Source organism: Pteropus medius, unplaced genomic scaffold (assembly GCF_902729225.1).
Source record: "Pteropus medius unplaced genomic scaffold, Ma_sr-lr_union100, whole genome shotgun sequence".
Taxonomy (NCBI): Eukaryota; Metazoa; Chordata; class Mammalia; order Chiroptera; family Pteropodidae; genus Pteropus; species Pteropus medius.
In genome coordinates this window covers 41,074,857-41,098,659 of record NW_024349800.1, presented here as the reverse complement: position 1 = coordinate 41,098,659, position 23,803 = coordinate 41,074,857, and the positions used below count along the sequence as shown (strand labels likewise).

At 38.8% G+C, this 23,803-nt stretch overlaps 1 protein-coding gene across 2 annotated transcripts in view; it reads left to right on the top strand.

Moving 5' to 3' along the window:
• The window catches only part of TMEM178A (transmembrane protein 178A), a 148,508-nt gene that overhangs the window by 10,091 nt on the left and 114,614 nt on the right, over nucleotides 1-23,803 (top strand). Inside the window, exon 1 of one of the 2 annotated variants that reach the window (XM_039887350.1) lies at nucleotides 1,100-1,269. The exons of the other annotated variant lie outside the window; for it this stretch is intronic. The gene's annotated coding sequence lies outside the window, so the exon portion shown is untranslated. Of the gene's footprint in view, nucleotides 1-1,099; nucleotides 1,270-23,803 lie in introns of those variants that run through there. 2 annotated transcript variants of the gene reach the window in all.

The following is a 23,803-nucleotide window of genomic DNA, read 5'->3' as shown; positions in this document are numbered from 1 at the left end:
GAGGCGGTGTAATAATGAAGCATGCAGAGCCCTGGGTGGTAGGGCCTCCAGGCTCTTACTCTGCCCTTGCCTGGCTCTGTGTCCTTGATCTTGCCACTTAAACTCAGTTTCTGCATTCCAGTGGAATGTGCAGATAAAAGTCTCTGCCTAATAGGTATGTTTTGAGAAGCAGCTGATTGGGAGTATAGAAGGTGAGGGAAGTTTGAAAGGAAGAGAAAAAAAAATACATTTTGGAAATAGAAATTACTTAATAACAAACAGTGACAGAATGACTGCACATTGGAGTTTTATAGTCAGAGTGAAGATTTATTTGGCATTTTGAATTTGTTTTTTCAGTGAGCAGAGGCTATTTGGGGGAGTTGAGAGAGAAGAGAAAAGAGAAATTTAAAGTGTCAAGAATAATCTATGTAGAGGTCTTTACCAAGAATTCTACTGATTTACGACTCTTCCTTATGTAAAAAAGATCTTTCTGTTATGATTATTCACACCATGTCTGTTTCCACATTGTTTTCTAGTTTGAGCTTCCTTCTCCCACCCCATTCTCCCAGTGACTGTCTAAAGCTAAAAGAGCAAAAACATTGAGACTGTTGACCCTCTGAGGCCTTAGAACAATGAATGACCTAATTTTTTCCACGAGTCCTATTACTGAGCCTGGGTGTCTCACCTTTTTAGCCTTCCAAACACTGGCTTATCTTGGGGACCTTATGAAACCCTGTGCCTAAGAATAACCCAATGGTTTAAAAACAAATGGACTAAGTCCTGTGTCAGCCTCCCATGAAGGGCATTTCTAATTCCCTCTTGGACGCTGGAGCTTGAATCAGTCGATAGTATTATTTTGATGTTACCTGATGAGTTTTGTTTTTCCCTCCACCCCATTTTGTCAGGATCTTGCTTCCTCTGACCTTTCTCCCAGTTCTAGAGGACACCTGGATCTTGGCAAAATGTGGACATCCTGGTGAATCAGGCCAGAGAATGTTGCTCTCCCTTCTGATCCCACTACTGGAGGCTCCTGGCTGCATGAGGAGAATGATTAACCTCATGGTCACCAGAGAGGCCAAGATTGCTCCGATCTCTCATAGACCAAACCTAGATCTTACTGGGCTCAGGAGTTAATACATCAGCAGTGTCTCAACAATTGCCCCCTCTCAGTTTTCCTTGTTCTATTGCTCTTGAGGATACTGTCTCCGACTAGCCCTGGCTTGTCTCATTGCGGGGACAACATGAGGATTGGAGAAACTTACTTGGTCATAATTCTGCCACCAGATCAAGGTTTGTGTCTGTTCCCATTCACCAGTTTAGTAGATATCTTTGTTCCTAGTGCTTGGCAGGACTCATGAACACTCATAGGGCACTTTACAAGGGTGGTTTAACTTTCTAGAAGGTTCAGTGAATATAGCTTATTCCCATCTTAAACGAGTCTTACAAATTCCCTTTTGGTTATACGCTTGCTAAGGAAGTGGCACAGACTGAAAAGAGAGCACTGGGTGGAGAGTCAGGAGGCAAGGGTTCTAGTCACAGCTCTACCACTCACTTTATGACCTAGGAAATGCAATTAAGATTTTTTTTTTTCGCCCTTAAGTTTCGAGGTTATTATTTTTCTTGTTTGTAAATTGAGGAGATTAGTCTAAGATAATCTCTAAAGGCCTGTTATAATAAATATAAAATTGATCTGGTAAAAAAATTAACAATTTGTAGCATTCCAATAGTATGCTGCACATTTATGTGTATAAGTGAAAAAAATAAAACTCTTAGATAACTATTCTCACTTCTATTAAAGCATGAAAATCATTGATTTTTAATGGAGCTTTGCCTACTCAGTATGATATAAAGAAGGGAAACTCCCCCTGTACACTAATCCTGCCTTATCTGCAGTTTTACTTTCTGCAGTTTCAGTTACCCGCGGTCAACTACAGTTCCAAAATATTAAATAGAAAATTTTAGAAATAAACTATTTATGAGTTTTAAATTGTGTGCCGTTCTGAGTAGCGTGACGAAATCTCGCGAGATTTTGCTCGGGCTGTAACTCATCCCTTTGTCCAGCATCTCCATGCTCTACACATTCCTGCTCGTTAGTCGCTTAGTAGCCATCTTGGTTTTCGACTGTTGCTGTATCACAGTGCTTGTGTACAGTAACCCTTATTTTACTTAATAGTGGCCCCAACGCCCAAGAGTAGTGATGCTAGAAATTTGGAATATGCCAGCGAGAAGCCCTAAAGTGTTTTCTTTAAGTGAAAAGGTGAGTATAATAAAAGATTTTGAGAGAAACCACATTTACATAACTCTTATTATAGTATATTGTTATAATTGCTCTGTTTTATGATTAGCTATTATTGTTAATCTCTTGCTGTGCTTAATTTGTAAATTAAACTTTTCCATAGACATGTATGTATAGGAAAAAATAGTATATATAGCAGTGGTCCCCAACCTTTTTGGTACCACAGACTGGTGCTCCTATGAGAATCTAAAGCCTGATGATCTGAGGTGGAGCAGAGGCATTGATGCTAGCGCTGGGGGAGAGGCTGCAAATATAGATGAAGCTTCTCTTGCTCACTGGCTGCTCACCGCCTGCTGTGCAGCCCAGTTCCTAACAGGCCATAGACCAGTACCGGTCTGTGGCCCCAGAGTTGGGGACTCCTGATATATAGGGTTCGGTACTACTTGTGGTTTTGATGCAGGACAGGGCAAATTTCCCCAGGTTGGTGTGGGGGAGCCCAAGCCCGGAACTGAGAAAAGAGAGTGTGGAAAGAATTCAACACACAGCGCTAAAGTTAGAGTCAAAAGGTAAGTTTCTTAGAAAAGGAGTAACACTCCATAGACAGAGCATGATCTCTCAGAGGCAGAGAGTGAGAGGGACAGTGAGAGAGACAGAGTAAGGAACTGAGAGGGACCAAGAGAGGCTTAGAAAGACAGGAGTAGGGGGCTGAGTGTTCAGGGAATTCAGTTTATATATCATTCTTTAGTTCCCGTGAATTATTGTTTAAAAGGCTTTGTTAACCCATTTCCTTTGATATGGACATACAGTGAGGAAGGGGATGGGTAGGTAGCGTGAAAAGGTAAGAATATGTTGAGTGAAAGGCCTTCTGGCAGTTCCCAGCCTTTAATCCATAGATTCCACACGGTTTTAGCCATAGGGAATGACTTTTTATTCATGTTTTCCCTTAACAGGTGTGGGGAATGGGTTGTTAGCAATCCCAGCAGAAATCTTCCTTTGTTTTGAAGGCAGGTGTCCTCCTGGCCTGGCTGCAGGGCTGATCAGCACTTTGCAGTCTCTGATTGTGGCTTGATTAACATTTTTAATTCTCTTGTCTACTCCCTACATTAGTTTCAGGCCTTCACTGGGGGTTTGGACTGTGTTCCCCCTGTGGATAAGGGGGACTTAACAGAGTTTAGGTTTCTGAAGACCACCAGTGGCCATTTTACCACCTGTAAGTGATATCAAGACTGAAAACTGAGTGCTCCAACCATGGCGATTCATAAGGGGTCAGCTCTAATTAAATAATAGTGACGATTTACTGAAACCCTTTCTTCCTGAAAACTAGTTATGCAAAGCTGTTATTTATTTGAGTTTAAGATAGAACAAGAGATGGAAATACTGCCTTAAAGCAGATGAAAAGTGGGCAGATGCTAGCCAAGACTTCCTTTCATCTGTGGCCCCTTGCAGGCTAAGCATCCAGCCTCTTAAGAAAAGGAAGGCAATTGTGTTGAATCATGAGAAATGGAGTAGCACGAAAAATGCATTGAAAGCAGAGAACTACTTATTTGTCAGTAGTGATCCCAAATTTGAAGGCTGCGATAATAAAGAATAAGGATTAATGTTTATAATATGCTCCCCGCCTTAAAAAAAAAAACAAAAACAACTTTTTGCAAAAAAGCACAACACACATATTTCAGCTTTTTACAATTTTCTAATTAGTATTAACTTAATAGTACAGCATGAGTGAGTTTGGAATTTTCAGCCCTACAATCATGTGGTTGCATAAGGTTCTTTATAAATGTCCTGTAATCTCAGCAAAATGTCTAAGGTTACCCTCTTCTTTGCTTTAATTAGAAAACTGGATTGCATATCAGAAAAGGAATATAAAATTGACTTTCTCTTACTAATTTTGTCACCTGGTACAAGTAAGTCACTCTAGACTTCAATTTCACTAACACCACTGTTAGAAGTTTATATCTTTAAAAAGGTCCACACTATATCATTGGGTGGGAAAAATAGATAATAAACTATTTATTAATGCATTAGTCAGCTTTGCTACAGAAATAATGACTCCTAAATCTCTATAAGAGTGGATTACAATAATAATTTATTCCTCTTTGATATATTGTTAATGGCTACAGTCAGCTGCATTTCAGCTCCTTAGTCTTCTTATTCTGAGAACCAAGCTGAAGAAGCAGTTTCCTACTCATGACAGAGGGAAAGAGCAAGACAGCTCACAGGAACTCACAATGGCTGTAAAACTGCTGCTCAGTCACAGTAACATTACATCCACTCACAGACCAGTGGCCAAGGCAAGCAACATGCTGGACATGATGATAGAGGGAGGCTATATATTTTTTTCCACGGAAATTATTGCAGGACTTTTGGCAACTGATTGTCTACAGAAATTATTTCTCCTACAGAAAGGGGAATACATAGTTGGGGAAAATATACAATGTATCACAATATTTTTATCTGTTAATATAGATATACAGAGAAAAAAACCTGAAATGTTATTTATTAAAATATTCCCAGACCGAGAGAATTGAAAACATATGTTCACATGAAATCTTGTACATGAGTGTTCATATCAGCATTGTTCATAATAGCCCCAAAGTAGAGGCAACCCAAACATTTATCAAAGAATGATAAATAGATTTTTAAAATGTCGTATAGTCATACAATGGAATGTTGTTCAGGCATAAAAAAGAGTGGAGTACTGTTATGTGCTACAACGTGGGTGCATCTTGAAAACATTATGTTAAGGGAAAGGATTGAGTTACAAAAGACCACATGTATAGTTTCATTTAAATGAAATGTCCAGAATAGGGAAATTCAGAGACAGGAAGTGGGTTAGTGCTTGCAAGGGACTGGGGGGACAGGGGAAGGGAAGAAACTGAAAGGTGTGGGGGTTTCTTTGGCATGATAGAAAAATTCTGGAACTAGATAATTAATGGTGATGGTTGTATAACCTTGTGAACATACTAAAAACCTCTTAAATGTTCACTTTAAAGGATGCATTTTATGGTGCGTGAACTATATCTCAATTTTAAAAAATTTACAGAAGTTATTGGATAGTGGATTGTAGATAATTTTTACTCCTTCATATATATATATTCCTATACTACCTGAAGTTTTTATCATGAGCAAGTATTATTTTATATTCGGAGAAAAAGAATAAAGATATTCCAATTGAGGAAAACACAAAAATATTAGTTGAACAAAATAAAGTTCCTTTGAGCTTTCATTATGATGCAATTCATGCATCCTAATCTCAAGTACTTGCACGTTTAAAATTATAACCACCCTTGAGTTAAGCACTCAAAAAAAATTTTATCACCTTTCTCTACAATTAACCTGGAGAAGTACAATAGCAATGATGGAAATATTTAAAATCAGGAAAAAGTAAAAATGAGATTAATAAGGAGTATTTGTAGTCAACATTAAACTTCATAGGAAAAAATGGTTTTCCAAAGGGTCAGAGTCAGTTAGTAGTACCATAATGATCTCCATATTCTTGTTCCTTCACATGGGGGAAAAAAAAAAATCAAAACCACAGTTTCATCTCTTGGTTCCATCATCAGATGAATTACAAGCTTTATTAAGTCTTTTGGCCAAGGTTCTCAATTTTACTCCTGAGTGAACATGAGAGATAATATCCTAGTCAGGAAAAAGTTTTTCCAGCACAGAGGTCTAGGGTTAGGGGTTTCCAGAGAAGTGAGATGGAGACTCAGTCCAGAGTGTTCAAGCAGACTTCAGAGTGTGAGATGTCTTTCTCCAGATGAGGGGCTGGTGATTCCGAAAGAGTGAGCCACATTCAGTCCAGAGATTTAGACCAAGTAAGAAGGCTGCAGATGTGACTCAAGAATTTCACTATTCACTCAGTAGGAAATCCTCCCAGGACCCAGAAAGTTCCATTGACCCCTCTGCATTCAAGATTAACTGGAGAATAAGTGGCTAGTGTCTCTTCCACAGTCTGTCCTTTTCAATGTTAAAGAAAGTGAGTGAACAATAATCAGAGTCATGACAAGTCTAACAGCTCAGCAAGCATGAAATATATCCTATCAAACAGGCAAGGCCTCTGTCCATGAGAGATTTATAGTAAAATATAGCAGGTGAGAGAAGCCAACATGTAATCAGCAGATAAACTAGTGCTTGGAAGAGTTGCGTTTATAGGTGGGTGTGTACAACTGCCTATTTCTAGAAAGGTCACGGCTTAGGTTCTTTACAAATAGTACATTCTAAATGTAATTGTCCCAAACATTGCTGTTAGTTACGGTTTTGATCCGAAATGTCAAAGGGAGCTAAAATAAATAAATAAACTCTGTGACTTAACAGAATTTTGTTAAATGTTCTTTGGCCAGGAGCAGTCATACCCAATGCAGTGAAGTAGTCTATTACTCATGATTTATTATTCGAAAAAGGAAAGGGCAAAGAAGTTGTTCTCTCTTTCAACTCTGGCAAGAAAATACAAGGTCTTGCTATGCCTTTCCTAAAGCAACTTCCCGAAGAACAAAACCAAAAACATCACTGCAGCTTAGACCATTTGCCTGGCATTACCCATGATATTATGTTGATTCTAATCTGCAACACAGATTACACTAGCAAGGTGTAACAAGAAGCAATCAATGTTTATAAAGTGTATTTTCTCCTTAGCCCTGCCTGACACTTAGAGATTGCATAAACCTAGGTCTAACATTGGAGATGGCAGGCAGAGACTTACTATGATGCCTGATTGCTGAAGGTTTGCTAATAAGCACTGCTACTAATCTGTACAGAATCTGTATCTTAAATTGTATATAAAGTACAAGTCTTTGGATTTTGATACTAATATGGGAAATGGTGGCTTCTGCAGCTGAAAGAGCGCATGATGATTTTATTCAAGTACCTCGAACTATGCCTGGCACATAGTGGGTTCTCAAGAAATATATATATTTTTAATGATGAATGAATGAAAAAAGAAATATATATATTTTTAATGATGAATGAATAAAATACTACTAGGGCACGTTGTATTAGAGTTCTCCAGAGAAACAGTACCACTAGGATGCATGTGTGTGTGTGTATACGTATACTATATATATATATATATATATATATATATATATATATATATATACACACACACACTGTATACACACATATAAAATATACAATACATATATACATATAATACATACACAATATATACATATATGTATTATGTGTACATGTACACACACACACGTGTATGTGTGTGTGTGTATACTATACCATGGACTCTGTCTGGACTTCTCAGCCTTCATAATTGTTTGAGCCACAATTTATATTCACAGGTCATATGAGTTGGCTCACACAATTAAGGAGGCTAAGGGAGGCCAGACCCAAGAGAGGTGATGGTATGATTGTAATCCAAGTCCAAGTATGAAGGCAGGAGATCAATGTCTCAGCTCAAAGACAGTCAGGCATAGAGAGCAAATTTGTTGTTACTCGACCCTTTACTCTATTTAGACCTTCAATGGCTTGGATGAGGCCTACTCATGTTGGGGAGGGCAATCTGCTTACTCGGTTTATAGATGCAAATGTTTAATGTCATCTGGAAACAAACTCACAGACATACCCAGAAATAATGTTTAACCAATATCTGGGCACCCTGTGGTCCAGTCAAGTTGACACATAAATTTAACCATTATACACATATTTTCCAAATTTCCTGCCCACTCCACCCCCACAGTTCACAAATTATATGAACAAAGCACCACTTTTCTGACTTCTTTTGTAATAAGTGACATGCATTTGTGAGGCTAAAGGAAACTGTGGTTTGTGGCCACAAATCAAAATTTTCTGGGCATGAAGCTAATTGGCACAAAAGGAGTGAATCTGTGATTTCTGACAGCATTCAGTGCCTGCTGGATACACTTGATTAGTTGGTACTGTGCTCTCTTAATCATCAGCCACTCTTTAATGCTTGGATAATCAAACCGATGTCAGAGTGTGGGATGCCGGGACTGGCACAGAGGACAGGCAGAGGGCAATCTGGGGTAGATCAGACTGCAGAGAGGCAGGCTGAGCAGAAGGCTAGGGTTAACATGCGACATCTCAGCTAGGAGTTTTCAATTAGAATTACCTGAGAAACTTTAAAAACTACCCATACCCCAGCCTTTCTCCAGACCAATTAAATTAGAATCTTTTGGAGGTGGGCTAGGAAATGGTGGAACTAAAGTGAAATATTTTTAAATGCTCCTCTGATGATTCTCAATTGCAGCCTGGATTGAGACCTCTGTTCTGGGATGTCCAATCAGTTCTTTATTAGCATAGAATGAGATGGAGAACGGTGGTTCCAAAACATGTCTACACGTTGGATTTACCTGGGAAGTTCAAAATCCACCTATGCCTGGGTTCTATCCCCAAGGTTGTGATTAATGGGTCTGAGGTGCAGCCTGGGCTCTGGAATTTGAAAATGATCCCCCAGAAATGCATAATCTCTAACTCGACTCCAGATCTATGGAATCAGAATTTGCATTTAAAAAATTTTAATTATGGTAAAATACACATAATATAAAATTTACCATCTTAACCATTTTTAAGTGTAAAGTTGAGTAGTAAGTACATTCACATTGTTGTGCAACCAATCTCTAAAACTCTTTTCATTTTGCAAAACTGAAACTCTGTACCCATTAAACAACAACTTCCCATTCCCCTCTTGTCGCAGGCCCTGGTAACTACCATTCTACTTTTTCTCTCAATGAATTTGACTATTCTAGGTACCTTATGTAAGTGGAATCATACTGTATTTGTGTTTTTGTGACCATCTTATGTCACTGAGCATTATGTCCTCAAGTTTCATCCTTGTAGCATATGTCAGAATTTCCTTCCTTATTAAGGTTGAATAATATTCCATTGTGTGTATATACTATGGCTTGTTTATCCATTCATCTGTTAGTGGGCGTTTGAGTTTCTTTCACTTCCAGGCTATTGTGAATAGAGCTACTAGGAACATGGGTATACAATTCTTTGGGAATACCCAGAAATGGAATTGCTAGATTGTATGATAGTTCTAATTTTAAGTTTTGAGAACCTACCATATCATACTGTTTTCTTCTCCATTGCAGCTGCACCATTTTCCATTCCCACCAACGGTGCACAAGGGTTTCATCTTCTTTCTATACTTTCTATCCTCGCCAATACTTGCATTTTCTGTTTTTTTTTTTTCTTTGCTAGTAGCCATCTTAATGGGTATGAGGAGCAGAATCTGCATTTTAACCAAATCTACAGCTGATTGTGTTTGGTTACAGTTTGAGAAGCTGCTCTACTGCCCAGGCTGGTTCTCTGGCTGGTGTGTTGCCTCCCTCACTATGCATTTTCTCCTATTTTGTAGCATTGACTATGGTGGTATATTCTCAATGTTTATTTGGCTTTCTAGTTTTCTGCAAATAACCATTCTGTCTTGAGCCTCTACTCTTTGCACTATTATTTATTGGCAGCTTTGGTGAAAAGTGTCCTCTGGGCTCAGATAAGGAGGGTCTTAAATCAGGGGCAGCTGAGTACTCTTGAGGTCCCACGTGGTCCAACCTCTACAAGGACACCGAAAAAAAAAGAAACAGCCCAAGGAGCCCAAAGTAATGAAAAGGAAGCCCAATTTTTACCTGATAGTCACAAAACAATATAAAAAGAAATTGAGACCAGAACACCCAGCAGCATTTCTGGAAACCCTTTTCACCTTCCCTCTTCAATTCTCTCTGGTTTCACAATGCTCTGGTGCCTCTCATCTCCCCCTCCATCTCTCTCTCCTCCCCTACTCTTCTCTCTCCCTGTACTTTTTGTCACATCTGCCCAGTCTCTTTTCATAAGCAAATCCCCCCCTTATGTCTTTATCTTTTCCTTCTCCAAGACTGCATCCTCAGAGTCCTGGAACCGACTGGGAAATCTAAATATTTCTCTGAGGGCCAGGAGGCGCCAGTGAGCAGAGGAAAACAGCATTTTCCACGTGGTTGTGGGGGAGTTCATTGAGGACTCCTTGTCTTATCCTAGGTGTATCTTTCATTCTAGTCCTGTTTCTGATCCCTCGTGACTGTTCAGGTATGCATGACAATTGACCTAATCTAGTTATAGGGGGCAAACAAAATTATTTTTCCCTCTACTCTTCTAGTTTTTCAGGCTGGGGCTTTGCAAATTAGACTGACAAAAGACAGATTAACAAGAGAAAAACAAAGAAGTTTATTAACATGTGCTCCATGCATATACATGAGAGTACTCAGATATGAGTGACTTAAAGAGGTGGTTAGATCTTGGACTTCTATAGCATCTTCACAGTAGAACAATGCATTTTTAGAAAAGTGACAAGACAAAGGAAAGGGACTTTGAGTTTCTATGGGGGCAAACCGAGTGAACTAATGGAAGATAAGGGCTAGTGAGTAAAGTTCGTTATGTAGATTCTGTCTCCAGGCTAATAAAGGTCTAGAGTTGTTTCCCATGATTAACGTTTGTCTTTCCTAGAAGAGTGGGGATGCGAGACATTTCTACAAATGTATATCCTGCTTTTAGACAAATAGGGAAAGGGCAGAGAACTTTTCTTTTATCTGCTTCTTCTCAATTGTCTTTAGCTCAAAATAATCAATGTGCCAATGTGGCATATTTTAAAGTGGCATACTCTGCTACTCTTCATAGATAATTGAGGGTCCAGCACTAAAAACGTGTCCCATGACACTCAGATTACAGCATCACCTAGAACTCACTCCTTCTTCCCTCATGCCACAAAAATAAAGCATCTCATGGGCCTCGGTCGCTCTTCTGGCATGTAGCTGATATTCTCAACAAGACTCCTCGATGGAGGTGATATTTTGAAAATCCAGAAATTAGAAGGTCGCTTGGGAAGTGATATTTTACTGCTGCCTTTTCATCTATAAAACTGATGCTTATTTGTGACCCAGAGCTGAGTACAGATCTTCTTTTCTTATTCATAAATAGAATATTCTCCAATTGATTCATTACTCTACACTCATGCTCTTATGACAGATGGCAGCTTTTCCTTGTCTTTCCTGCTTTTGAACATTGACATTAATCTGTGGATTAAACATTACAGAAAGTGCACTGACTGTCTCCACAGCACATGTGTGACCTTCTCCTGTGGTCCTCAGAAATCTGGACCTAGGAAAGAATTTTAATATTCTCCAGCAGTACAAGCTGTAAATATCACATGATTTGCTTAACTTGTAACATTAATCTTTCTGTGGCTCTGGGCATAAAATAATAAGGAAAATACCACAACTTACTACAGCAAGTCAATGGCTGATAAGATGGATACTGTTATGTTTCAAAATTGTGCCAAGTTTATGTTGATAAAGTTTCTGTCTTCTGGGAAACTAAAAAGCAATGCCCATGGTTCTAATCCTCTGTGACTTTGACTTTGCCTTAGATTTACATAAAATGGGAAATTGGCCCGATATGTCTTTATTCATCTCATAACTCCTCTACTGATGGAATTTATAGTGAATGTAGTGTTATTATTCTTTCACTACTGAGGTCTAGAGAGCTTAAGCCTTTAGTCAAACTAGTAAATTCTGTACTGGTTCTAGAACCAAGAGAAAAGGAATGGGTCTGTGGCTATGTGTACAATTAAAAAAAAAAAAACCAACTTAAAAAATTGTTATTGTATTGTGGGAATGAGGACATTTTGTTTATCAAAGGCAGTTAAGTCGCACAGGCTGAATCTATTCAGGGCTGTTGGTTAGAATTGATTTGTCAGTCTCATGCAACAACTGTTAATTCAGCCTAACCACCACTTTGGTGGATTAAAAAAAAAAAAAGTTAAGATGTTTGATTGGTCTACCAAATTGACTGCATGTGTACCAGCAGCATGTGAACTACTACAATTAAGATAGTCTTTCTAATAGTCTTTGAGAAAAATAATCTGACTTTGAATTCTTATTCTTGGGCACTTATTAAATAGCAAAGGCCCAAATATTCCCAAGACCCGCTTTCCATATCCATTGATTATGGTATGAATTTTGATATAGTCCATACTTCTGTTAGGAATTTTGTTTAGGTGTTGGTGTAGGAGACCTGAGATACTTATACAAGACAGAAATCAATTTTTCTCACATGTAAAAGAAGCAGATAATCGATGTAGCTCAGAGGTAGGACATGAAGGTGCTATCTTTGCCAGATGAAAGCAAATTGCTTCTGGTGTTTTAGGCTTATGAGGATAGAGAAAAAAGCATTTTTAGGCATAATAATTGCATATTAAATGGCCAGAATAGGGTCAGTTTGCTCTAGTACAGACAACTTTAGGAAGAAGAGCAGCAACAGAAGTAACTGAATAAGATTTTGATAATCCACTACCATGCTGTAAGGTCCATCTGTTCACAGCACATGTTAAGCAGGTGAATTAATTGGAGATGTAACAGAAGTCACCACTCCTTCAGTTTTCTATGATGATAACACTAATTTTTAGAATTCTCTTAGAAATGTAGCATTGCATTTGGTTTACTATTTTGTTAGGAAGGTGCAGTCCCGATAGTGCTTACTTGAGTCAGGAAGCCAATTTGAGAATTCTGGTATTTACTGGACTACCCATTCAGACTGTAATCCTGGAGCTGGGGACATAACCAGAGGTTGAATTAACAGAATCTTTATGCCCACCATAAGATGAACTTGGACTCAGACTCCATTTATCACTGGATCCCCATAGATAAGGCTCTGCTCTATGTAGGGGTGGGTTGGGGAGGGAGGAGATAGTGACATTCTGGGTCCCTAGAGATTAGCAGAAATCCAAAGCCATGATCAATAATTTGTGGAAGATATAGGTATTTCTCTTTAGTACACAGTTACCTTGGCAAATATATATTGGTACTTTTGGTGAAGGGTAGAGGAAGATAAACACACATTAGTTAATACAACTAATGTGATAAACACACATTAGTTAATACAATTATATAATTTTCAGGTGTACATTATAATTTAATATCTGTATATTCTATTGTGTGTTTATCACCCAAAGTCCAGTTTCCTTCAGCTATCATATATTTGATCCCCTTTACTCACTTCATCCTCCCTCTACTGCCCTATACTTGACTAATATTTGACTTCTTAAATTAGCCCCTATGGGCATGCTAAATTAGAACTAGTAATAAGTCTGGAGGGAATGAAAGGTCACTGGTGTAACACATGAGGAAAACTAGAATTTCTGTATGAATGTAACTGTCTCAGATGAAGTTATTATAAAGTCTTCAAGCAGGGCCAGGTAGTATCTTCTTTTGGTAAAGAAGGTACAAGTTTTGAAGGTACCCAGAGTCATCTAGATCCTCCCAAAACTTTCATTTCAATTTTTATGGTTCCCACTTTTACAAATAATGCCCTGACTTTCATATAAGTGATCTAGTTAGAACATGAATTCAACCTACTTTGAAATTCAGTAACTGGCCAGATCTGACTCTGCATTTGCTTTGGTCCATGACAACCCTGTGACTATAAGAGATAAAAAAAATTCTTTTAGGGGAGTCTTAGAAATTCCTTGTTTCTCTAACAGCACTTTGGTCTGAGAATTTAAATTCTCTAGCCTGTATTTTTCTTTTTAAAAGCTCAGTGATGCTAATAGGGGCAGCCATCCCAATCCACACTTATATTCCTTAGTCCCACATAATTGTGTATGTGGAGAAGCAATCAAAAGGGAAGCCAAAACTTTGGCTTCAGTAGACACTTTATTTCAAATGACAAAAGGTAATCATGTAAGTTGCTGTTTTATCACATCATGTACCATGGGTTACTAGTGTCCCCTTATTTAATGATATCCAAATACTCAGTCACTTCAAACCCAACCAGGTCAAAGAGTCAATCTTAGGTTCCATGTACTTGAAGTCTGTTGTTTGCCATAACTTATTGTCCAGTTTTTGTATTGATCAGAGTTCATTAGTTACAGTCAATGAATTTACTCTGGTTACTTTAGACAGAAAGGAATTTATTAAGGGATAAAGAACTTAAAGAACCAATACAAAGGCTAAAGAAACAGACTCAAGGTGAGCTTCCAGAATAATCCCATTGTGCATTTCCATATTCCAAAATGACTTTCAAAGAGAGCTACAGCATCTGCTATAATCAAGAAGACACCACGATGCTGGTTCCAGTTCATGCTAGAAAAACAAATAACTCATATTCATATTCTCTATATAACTTGGTTCTGAATCAGTCTAATATGGGTGCATCTGATTGGTTGAATCACAATCACCCTAGGGACCATAGCACAAGGAGAACTAGGAAATACAATTTTTTATTTATTGTTGAGAGGGCAGGATCTACAAAGAGGGGAACTATCAAAATGCTAAGAAGGTGTTCAAAATATTTTTGGATATCTGATAAAAAGGCTGGAGAATAGAAAAGATGAGAGAAACAGCAATTTACTTTTTGGGTTGGGTAGTAGATCCACAATTATTCATTACTTTCTAATACTTTATAATATGTACATATATGTATTAGTTTGGGTTCTCCAGAGAAACAGACCATTAGGATCTATCTATCTGTCAATCAATCAATCAATCAGTCAATCGATCAAGAGGTTTACTATAAGGAATCGTCTCATGTAATTTTGGAGGCTAAGATCTGTACTACTGGATCTGAAGATCCAGGAGAGCCAATGGTATAGTTCCAATTCATGTCTGAAGGCAGGAAAAGACCAAAGTCCCAGCTCAAGACAGGCAGAGGGAAAAAAATTCTTTCTCAGCCTTTTATTTTATTCAGGCCTTCAAGGGATTGAATGAGTCTCACTCATATTGGAGGACAATCTGCTTTACTCAGTCTAAGGATTCAAATGCTAATCTCATCTAGAAGCACCCTCACAGACACAACCAGAAATAAAATTTAACTGAATATCTGGGCACCAGTGACCCAGGCAAATTAACACATAAAATTAACCATCACAATATTTTGCCTACTTTTAAAAATATATGTCAAATAGTACATTTTTTGGTAGAAGATTAAAAAAAAAAGTTTGGGGGCAACTACAAATGACTGATGTCCACTATAAAATGTAATCCCTTTACTTAAGATTTTGATTGAATTTTAGTGCAAATGAGTGTGGAAGGAATAGTTCTTTAAGTTGTTATTAGTCATTTGTATCTTGCTTCGAAGGAGAATGAGTAGGTTTTTTTAATGGAGTTTGGTGAGAGAATTTAATCTAGGTGTCTGAGGAGTTGAGGGTTGAGGATGAAAGAATGGGTTTTTGAGAGCTCTAAGATGGATTTCTGCAACTTCACATTTTGGTTAGACCTGCTCTTAGCATCTGCTTGATATCTTTTTCCTTTTAATTTTTCACCTTAGAGATATTGGTTTTTTCAGGTACCTAGCAGATTATTTCTAAGTTGTTATTCATCTATCGATATGCCCAGTTTTCATTTTTTAATATATATGGCAGGACTCAGAATTAAAACCCTCTCTTGCAGCTTCTCTTTTTGGTTCTCTGGGCATTAGTTCACACAGTTTGAAAGCACAGGTGGGGCTACATACTTCATTATCTGCTGGTATTTATTTCAGTCTTGGATTGGGGGAGTCAATGAATAGAAATTGCACAAGGGAACTTTCTTCAAACCTAAGTTTATAAATAATGCATAACTCTCTGTGATTCATCAAAAGCAATGGTAAACAAAACCCCAACAGTTGGCCGCCCCCTGAGCAATCTACAGATAGTGGTCCCACCCCTTACAAACTATGAATGGCAATGTTTAAAGGTAGCAATGGAAATCAGTGGTGCTGGTTTATCTTTAGCATCACCCATATGTTTATTGGCACACCGTTAAGCCAGAAAAGTGAGCTCAAGTAAAGGGAAAAAGATGTTCCAATTGAAAGGTATCTAGAGCGAGTGGAAATGGTAGATGTTACCAGGACCATTCCTTACCCTACCCCACATAGGTGCTCCTTCCCTGATCTTTCCAGTAAATATATTGTAAGAAACAGTAACTTTGTCTTTGGACAGTTCTGGATTCAAATCCTGCCTCTCCTTCTTATGACCTGTATGTCCTTGAGCAAGTTACTTAACTTTTCTTTTTTCATTTTAGTTTCTTATAATTTTTCAACTTTGGTTTCCATTCAGTAAGAGGAGATAGTAGCAATACTTATCTCCCTATGCTCAGGGCTGTTAATTATAAGCAACAGCAGCTCACTCAAGCTGATTAAACAGAAAAGATATTGGGTAAGTCACAAAGCAATGAGAGGGCTAGAGAAACAGGCTTGAGGCTAAGCTTCTGGGGTCAAGGCCTGAAACTATGCTGCAGAAGTGACCCAATAAGGAAGCCGCTGACCCTGCTTTCCTCCAGAGCATGGAATGGCTGCCAGGAACTCACAATCTATTGCAACTCTGCCAGCAGTGATATGCTGAGCCAGGAACTGATGTTACAACAACTGGTACCCCAGAAAACTGGATGCCTCTGCCACCACTCTTGTCAGCAAATGGGTCTCAGGCATACCCTCCTTCCTCTGGTTCATCATTTCTGATTAAACTGTTGCTTGGGTACATCTTAGTGGCAGATCCTAGGCTTCATGCCTGTGTTCTAGCTGCCAAATTCTCTGGGGAAGCAAATTTTCTGATTTTTCTTTATGGAGTCAGAACTCATAAGGCAGGGACCTCCCCAAACGTGGCAAAATGCACAAAAGTTGTGAGGCAATCAGAAGAGTTGTGAAAACTGAGTATGTCAAATGTTTGGTGTGCTTCTGGAGTTCAATAATTTTTTGTTTCCTTCTTCTTTTTTTTTTTTAATCAGAAATACCCATTTGCTCATGGGTTCACTCCCAGTCTGGTTTCTACTACTTAGGCAGGATTTGTAAATAAAGTGGATGAGACATTGGTTCTACTATTATACATCTCTGTTTTATAAAAGTGAAGAATGTAAAGTAAAAATGTACCAGAGTCCCGTTTTAGCATCTAAATTAACTAAGATTCATTAGTTTGTTGGCCATAAAATCCCTAAAAATGGGACAGAGATAGATAACTCCAAAGAAAGAAACATGGTTCTGGAAAATTCTAGAGCATAATACCATGATAGTGGCAATTCTAGCTGGAGTACCCAGGTTGTGGTATGCTGTTGACCATAGGGCAGCAGGAGGTAATTGGCATAGCCAAAATCATAGTGGGGTACTCAAAGAGAAATGGAGAGAATCTCTCCTGGTGACTTCATTTACTATTAAATTTTGCCTACACTTCACCCTGCTTAGCATAGTTAGTTAAGCAACAGGAGAGACAGTAGTGGCAAGTCAGAAAAAGTATACTGTTGGTAGGGGTGACAATGAACAACAAATGTATTTCTAGTTAGTTAATTTTATGCTGAAGGTATCCATATTCACAGCCCTGTTGAGGAAGGAGATCCCAGATTTCCTGCCAAGTTTCATCACAAGGCATATGGACCTTATTTTTTCAGGTTCAATGAGCTCGGTCCAGATGCAAGAATAACTTGTGCATGAAATGGCAATAGAAACAATTAAAGCTATTGGATGAGAACCAGGTTGACAGCAACCTCTCTGTCCCTTTATGCATGTCTGGTGTTTGGATGTTCGGTCTGGTTAATTTAGGCAAGTCTGTCTGCTGGGCTTCTAAATCTAGCTTCTGGGAGCTCAAGGAATCAGTCCCATTCATCTTGCTCTAGGTCTGTTACAAGTTCTAAAAACAGTCTAAGACAAGTCAGAGCCTCATTGCTGTATTGAGAGCATAAGCAAAATATTTCCTTTACTACATTGTCATAGAATAATGAAAGAACAGGAATGAGCTCTTTAATTGACCAAGTCCAGGAGAAGGCTCAGGTCTACAGAAGGGATGTGATTTGCTCAGGATCACCTGAAAACATGTTTGGCGGAAGAGGAAACTTTCTAAAAAGGAACTAAAAATTAATAATCAGTAGGCATGATTATTACCTCTCACCATCAGGTGGATTTTGTGCAGTAAACTACTGTTATAAAAAAGAGAATAAATATCTTCCACATGCTTCAGGATTTAACCTACTTATTGAACAAGGACCACATTGCTAGTATGCAATTTTACATAAATTGTGTCAGAGGGACACTTATTGTACTAGTTTAATGCAGCAGTAGATTTCAGGGCAACAACCATTTTGTTTTGGACGGACAGTGATGGCTGTTTATACACAGCAAATTCTTGGGCCCTGAAATATATTGCTTTGGACTTACTGTCTTTCTAGGCTGGCTATGACTCACAGTATAAGAATCTTTTAATTACTCTGTCTAGATGTATTTTTTCTTCTGTCCTTCCATTTTTATCTCTCATACAGTGTTAGTTCTCTAGGTTTGAAGCTTTCTTTTCTACTAAGGTCTCCTGTTCCATGCAGCCATTGGAGGTACAGACCTAGCATGTCTCTTTGAAACAGTGCAGGTGCTCCTCTCCACATTTAAGGAAAAGATGAACCTCATTCTCAGTCCTCAGCTAGGACAGGGCCTTGAGGGAAAATGAACCAGGGCCAGCCTGCACCCAGGCTGTGGCTGTGTTTTAAGGACCTTAGATAAAGTCCTTAGTGGCTCATATTTACTTTTCACTTTTTCTGTTCTCACTAAGGATCCATTTTGAAAGACTTTCCTTTTAAGCAAGAAGACACAGTTCTCTGGCAAATCGGACTTTTCATTGTTGACAGAAGGGCCCAGACCCTTCCTTTTTGCCTTTTTCATGAGTCTTCCATTCCCAGAATAAGCCAGCCAGCCACCTTCATACAGGGAACTTGGTTGGTGTTCAGGAGCTATTCATTCGCCTATACAATAAATACTTATTAAAGGTCTGTCTTAAGAAAGGTGACCAACTGCTTACTTTACCTGGGGCTGTCCTGGTTTTAGAATGGAAAGTACTGCATCTTGGGAACCCCTCAGTTTTGAGAAACTCACATAGCTGGCTGGTCACCCTAACCCTAAGATGAGCTCTGGCTAGGAGCTGAGTATCTAACCAAACACCAGCTTCTCAGGTGCTCAGTGACCTTCTGTGGTTTCAGATCCTTTTCTCATAGAGCAAAGAACGACATGGTGGTAAGGGCTCTTAACTGGAGCTGAGAACCCAAGGATCTGGTCCCAGTTTGACCACTTAAGAGGCAGGGGCTCAAGGGCAGATCACTGAACTTCAGTTTCCTTCTCCAAAGAGTAGATTAGTTGGATCTGGTGTTCATTGACTCTCTTACAATTCAGATCCTACAACTTTATTTCTAAAGCAATGTAATAAACCGATTTACACTAACTTGTATTCCTAGACAATAGGCAGTAGGTAATAAGGTTTTGTTGACACTAGCTGATAATGCTAACATTTCCGATATCTTTATTCTGTGCCAAATGCATCCATTATTTTACTTCATTTTTACAACTTTTGAAGTGGATGCTGTCTTTACTTCCATTTACAGGTGACTTAAGGCCTAGAGAAGAGGGTTAGTAATTTGTCCAAATCACATGGAAAGGTGTGGATCAAAGATCAGAACCTGGGAGGTATAACTTCCAAGTCCAAACTTAAACTGTTGCACTCACTGGAGAGAGATAAGTCAACAGTTAAAATGAACAGGCTAATTGTTTCCCTTCAAAGGACTGGGAAGAGGAAATTGGCTATTTGGAATGAGATCTTTGCATTCCGACTGCTAAAGGTTATGGTCCTGAAAAACAGAGCATGGTATTTGGAAAATTAGTGTTCTTAGCTCATGGAGAGTCCCCTCCCTGCTCTTTAAGACAAACCAGAGGGTGGCGGAAACGATTGAGAATTAGAGCGTTGCCCCCCTCCCTTCTCCTTTCCCATTTTTTGGAAGCTTTAGGATATTTCTATTCCCTGAAGAATCCATGAAGCATTTTAGGCACTGTTAGCAAGGCTCAGAGGGTCACTGCCAGCTGCTCCCACTGCCTCTTACTGTTGATCTGAAAAATGATTCCATTAAGATCTGGTTTGCCTAAAAGTATCCGTGTGAGGAAAGGAGTGTAGAGAGAATCTTACTAGGCACGTTTCTTCTCTTTCTTTACAAAGGATGATTTGAAATACAATCAAAATAAGGCTGTGGGTCACATTCACAGCAGCTGGTAGAATTTCACTTAATTAAACTACTCTGATTGCTTTATTCATACATTTCACTTGCTCCATTCCCTTCTTTGACTCCTTATAAAGGCGATGCTATTTTATGGGGGTGGGGAGGTGTGGATTAAATGCTGTTAGTCTTTAAGACCAACACTAATTAACAACATTTATTTTGCTATGATTGCCTATGTGAAAGTATGCAAAAGTAAATTTATATTCTGAGAATGTGACTGCTTTGGACTGAAGCGTTAAAAGGAATTAACAGTTCCTAGGAACTCACCAGCATTTGCTCTAAATTCCCCAGAGAGTAGTGAAACGCCAGTGCCAGGGCAGGAAATGAAAACAAGGGCCAAAAGCTATGATCAGTTGAGCTGCCAGCCACCAGCATGATCATTCTAAAACCCAGGTCTGATTCACTTTCTCTTCTGCTGCAGAGCCTGAGACAGATCTCCAGCCTGCTGGGTCAAGGTGAGGCTTCTTAGCCTGGCATTGAAAACATTTTACAATCTGGCTTCTTCTCTCTCCAGCTTATCTCCCCACACTTACCACTACATGCCAAATGTTCCAATCACATGCTGCACACCCTTTCCACCAACCGTTATTCTTTTCACACCTCTATAATTTTTTCATAACCAATATCCTTTTCTTTTAATGCTTCCATATTTGCCACACGCCTGCTACCTGGTGAATTTTTCTCATTCTTTAAGTTGAAGCTTGAAGCTTGCCTCTTCTGTGAAGCCTGTCTGGACTCCTTCCCTCCCTTGTGTTCATATATTATATTATATATTTTTGTCAGGGCATTTATCACAATGTATTGTAGTCTTTATTAGCTTGCCTGTGTCCTTCCTTAGACTGTCTTATTTATCTTGTAATTCTCTTCCAATTCAGAGTTTTGCACAACCCTGTCACATAGGAAGTACTTAATAGATAATATACTTAATGAGTATTAAGGCTATTATGGCTATTGTATTGATTGACATTTATTGTGTGTTTACTATGTGCAAAGCATCATGTAGGTGCTGTATATGCATTTGTATTGAGAGAGGGAGGGGGTGAGAGAGGGAAAGTGACACACACATACAGAGAGAGAGAGAGAGAAATATGAATGACATGGGTCACATTCCTTCAAGAAACATATAATTCTGTGTGAGACAAAGAATTAAAAAGCAAAGCAGAATAAACATTACACAGAGATACAGGTACATGGTTATGAGAGCTTAGAAGAGGGGGAGTTGGGTTGAGGTGGGATGGAGGCATCAGAGAATAGGAGGAATATGAAAGGATTTTGACATACAGAAAGAGTGGAGGAGTAGGGGCATGCAGGCCAAGGAAGCACTATGAACGAAGGCATGAAGACAAGGACATAGTAATTTCCTTGGGACAAAGGGACCTGAGAGTTCTGGTCTCACTATAACTAGGGAGATTGCATGCTTTTTAAAAAAACTGAAACAAATCCCATTAATGTCAATAAATGCATGTTCCCTAGTTGCCTATATTTGTATCCTCTAAGCAGGAGTGGTGATTAATCATCTCCAAATTGCTCAGGGATACGAAGCTGGGTGCTCATGCGTCTTTAGCAGCAGGAAGTGCTTGTTACAAATGAACTATTTATAATTTACTTTGTGAGCATCGTTTCTGATGGGATAGTGCAGCTGATAACAGTGACAGTAGGCCAGTCTTAACAGAAACATAAAGAAAATGTTCATAAGTGGAAGCCATTTTCTGTTGCAAACAAAGTTTTAATGGGCTTGGCTTAGTTCCAGAGACTGTCGAAATATTCCCAGAAAACACAAAGCTGGTTAATAGTTTACATTACAGTTGTATTTTTTAAACAGAAACAAACACACTAAAAATTTATTTGTGTCTTAGCATTACTTTATGAAAATAAAAAATTTAAAATCAGATACAAATACTATAAATGAACCAACTGGAAGCTGTGCATGGTCAGTTTCTAATTTTAGGATGGAAGGATTTTAATTTGCTAAGTTTAAATAATATATAGCCGCAACGAGCAGTTAACATAAATTATAGTTTATATTGAAAAGTTTTAAACTTTACTCAGGGATCCACCATTATCAACAATATTTATGAAGTCCCTTGTTATTACAATATGATTTTTACAACATGAATCCTGGTAAGCAGTATTATACAGACATACTTCTTGCGTTCTAGGAGTTACCATGTTAGACTCTGTTGGGTTCGTGCATTCAGCAACTTGCAGATGTCAGAATAAAGAGAATCAACCAACAATGGTCTCTTGCATTTCTTTTCCTTCTTACTCTTTACAAGCCAATGTTCATTTTTCAGTTTTTTATAACCCAGTGAAGTAAATAGAGCATGAAAGTGATCCTCCTTTTTCCAGATGAGGAAACCAAAAGGCAGAAATTATAAACAAATTGCTCACGAAATTGGTTATTGCCGTGGAAAGAAACAGAATTCTTGCCTTCTAACCTTTCGTCCATTGCTACATTACTTTGCTCATGAATAAATTTACCTCACATAGAGTGTTGTAGAGATGGGGAGCAAGAGTAAATATCTGATTGCCATGGAGATCAACATAAGGAAGGATGACAATTCTATGATAAATGAGAATCGCTCAGAGGAAGCCTTTGCCTGACCTCTGAGAATAGAGCCTTACTGAAATGGAATATATGTTGCTCATGTAACAGACACGTTCCCACTAAAATTTGGATTTAAAATCTCCAAGTTCTTCATAGGAAACCAAATAGCATCACATAGCCAAGGCAGTAGACAATAACAATCATCATAATTAACATCTGTGGAGTGCTTGAGCTACACCAGGTACTGTTACAAACTTTATACCCACTGTGTCCTGTAACAACCCTATGAGGAAGGTACTATTACTGTCGTTCTGTTACAGATGAGGAAATTGAAACTTAAATAATTTGTCGAGGTCTTAAAACAATAAACCGCAGAGCTGAGAAGTGAGCCCAACCAGCCTCTCAAGCCCATTTGTTTAAGCTACATCATTCCAATTCCTGTGTATCAACTGTAATGTCTGTGGGGTGAGGGAATGGAAAATGTGTAGGAGCGTGGTGAATCTGACCTTGAAGACTGAGTTGAAGTATTAAATAACATCTGAGGAGGCAGAGCCCACGGGGGAAGCCCTCAGCCACAGGAACCCGGAACCAAACCCCAACACCGTACTCCAAACGACAAATCTGTTAGCAAGCAAAGGAAGGCATTGGAGTATCAGGGGCCAGACAGGTTCTAACGTTTTCTCATCTCTTTCCTTCTTGTTCTTCTAAGTTTATTTCTGCTATTTTTGGTTTCGTTTCAGGGGTAGTTTCCTAGATTTTGATGTGGCTGCCAGTAGAATTGGGTTTCTGGCCTTATGAATCTTTGGCATGTGTTCTGACTCTTAGGAGACTCACTGCTTCTGGTGAGACAATGAAAATATTTCTTAAACATGGGTGAAATGGACTGAATGTGTCCCTCCCAAATTCATGTGCTGAAACGCTTATCCCACTGTGATGGTGTTGGAAGGTGAGGCCTTTGGGAAGTAATTAGGTTGTGAGAGTGGAGCCCTCTGGACAGGGATTAGCGCCCTCGTAAAAAGAGGCCAGAGAGCTAGCTAGCTGTCTCTT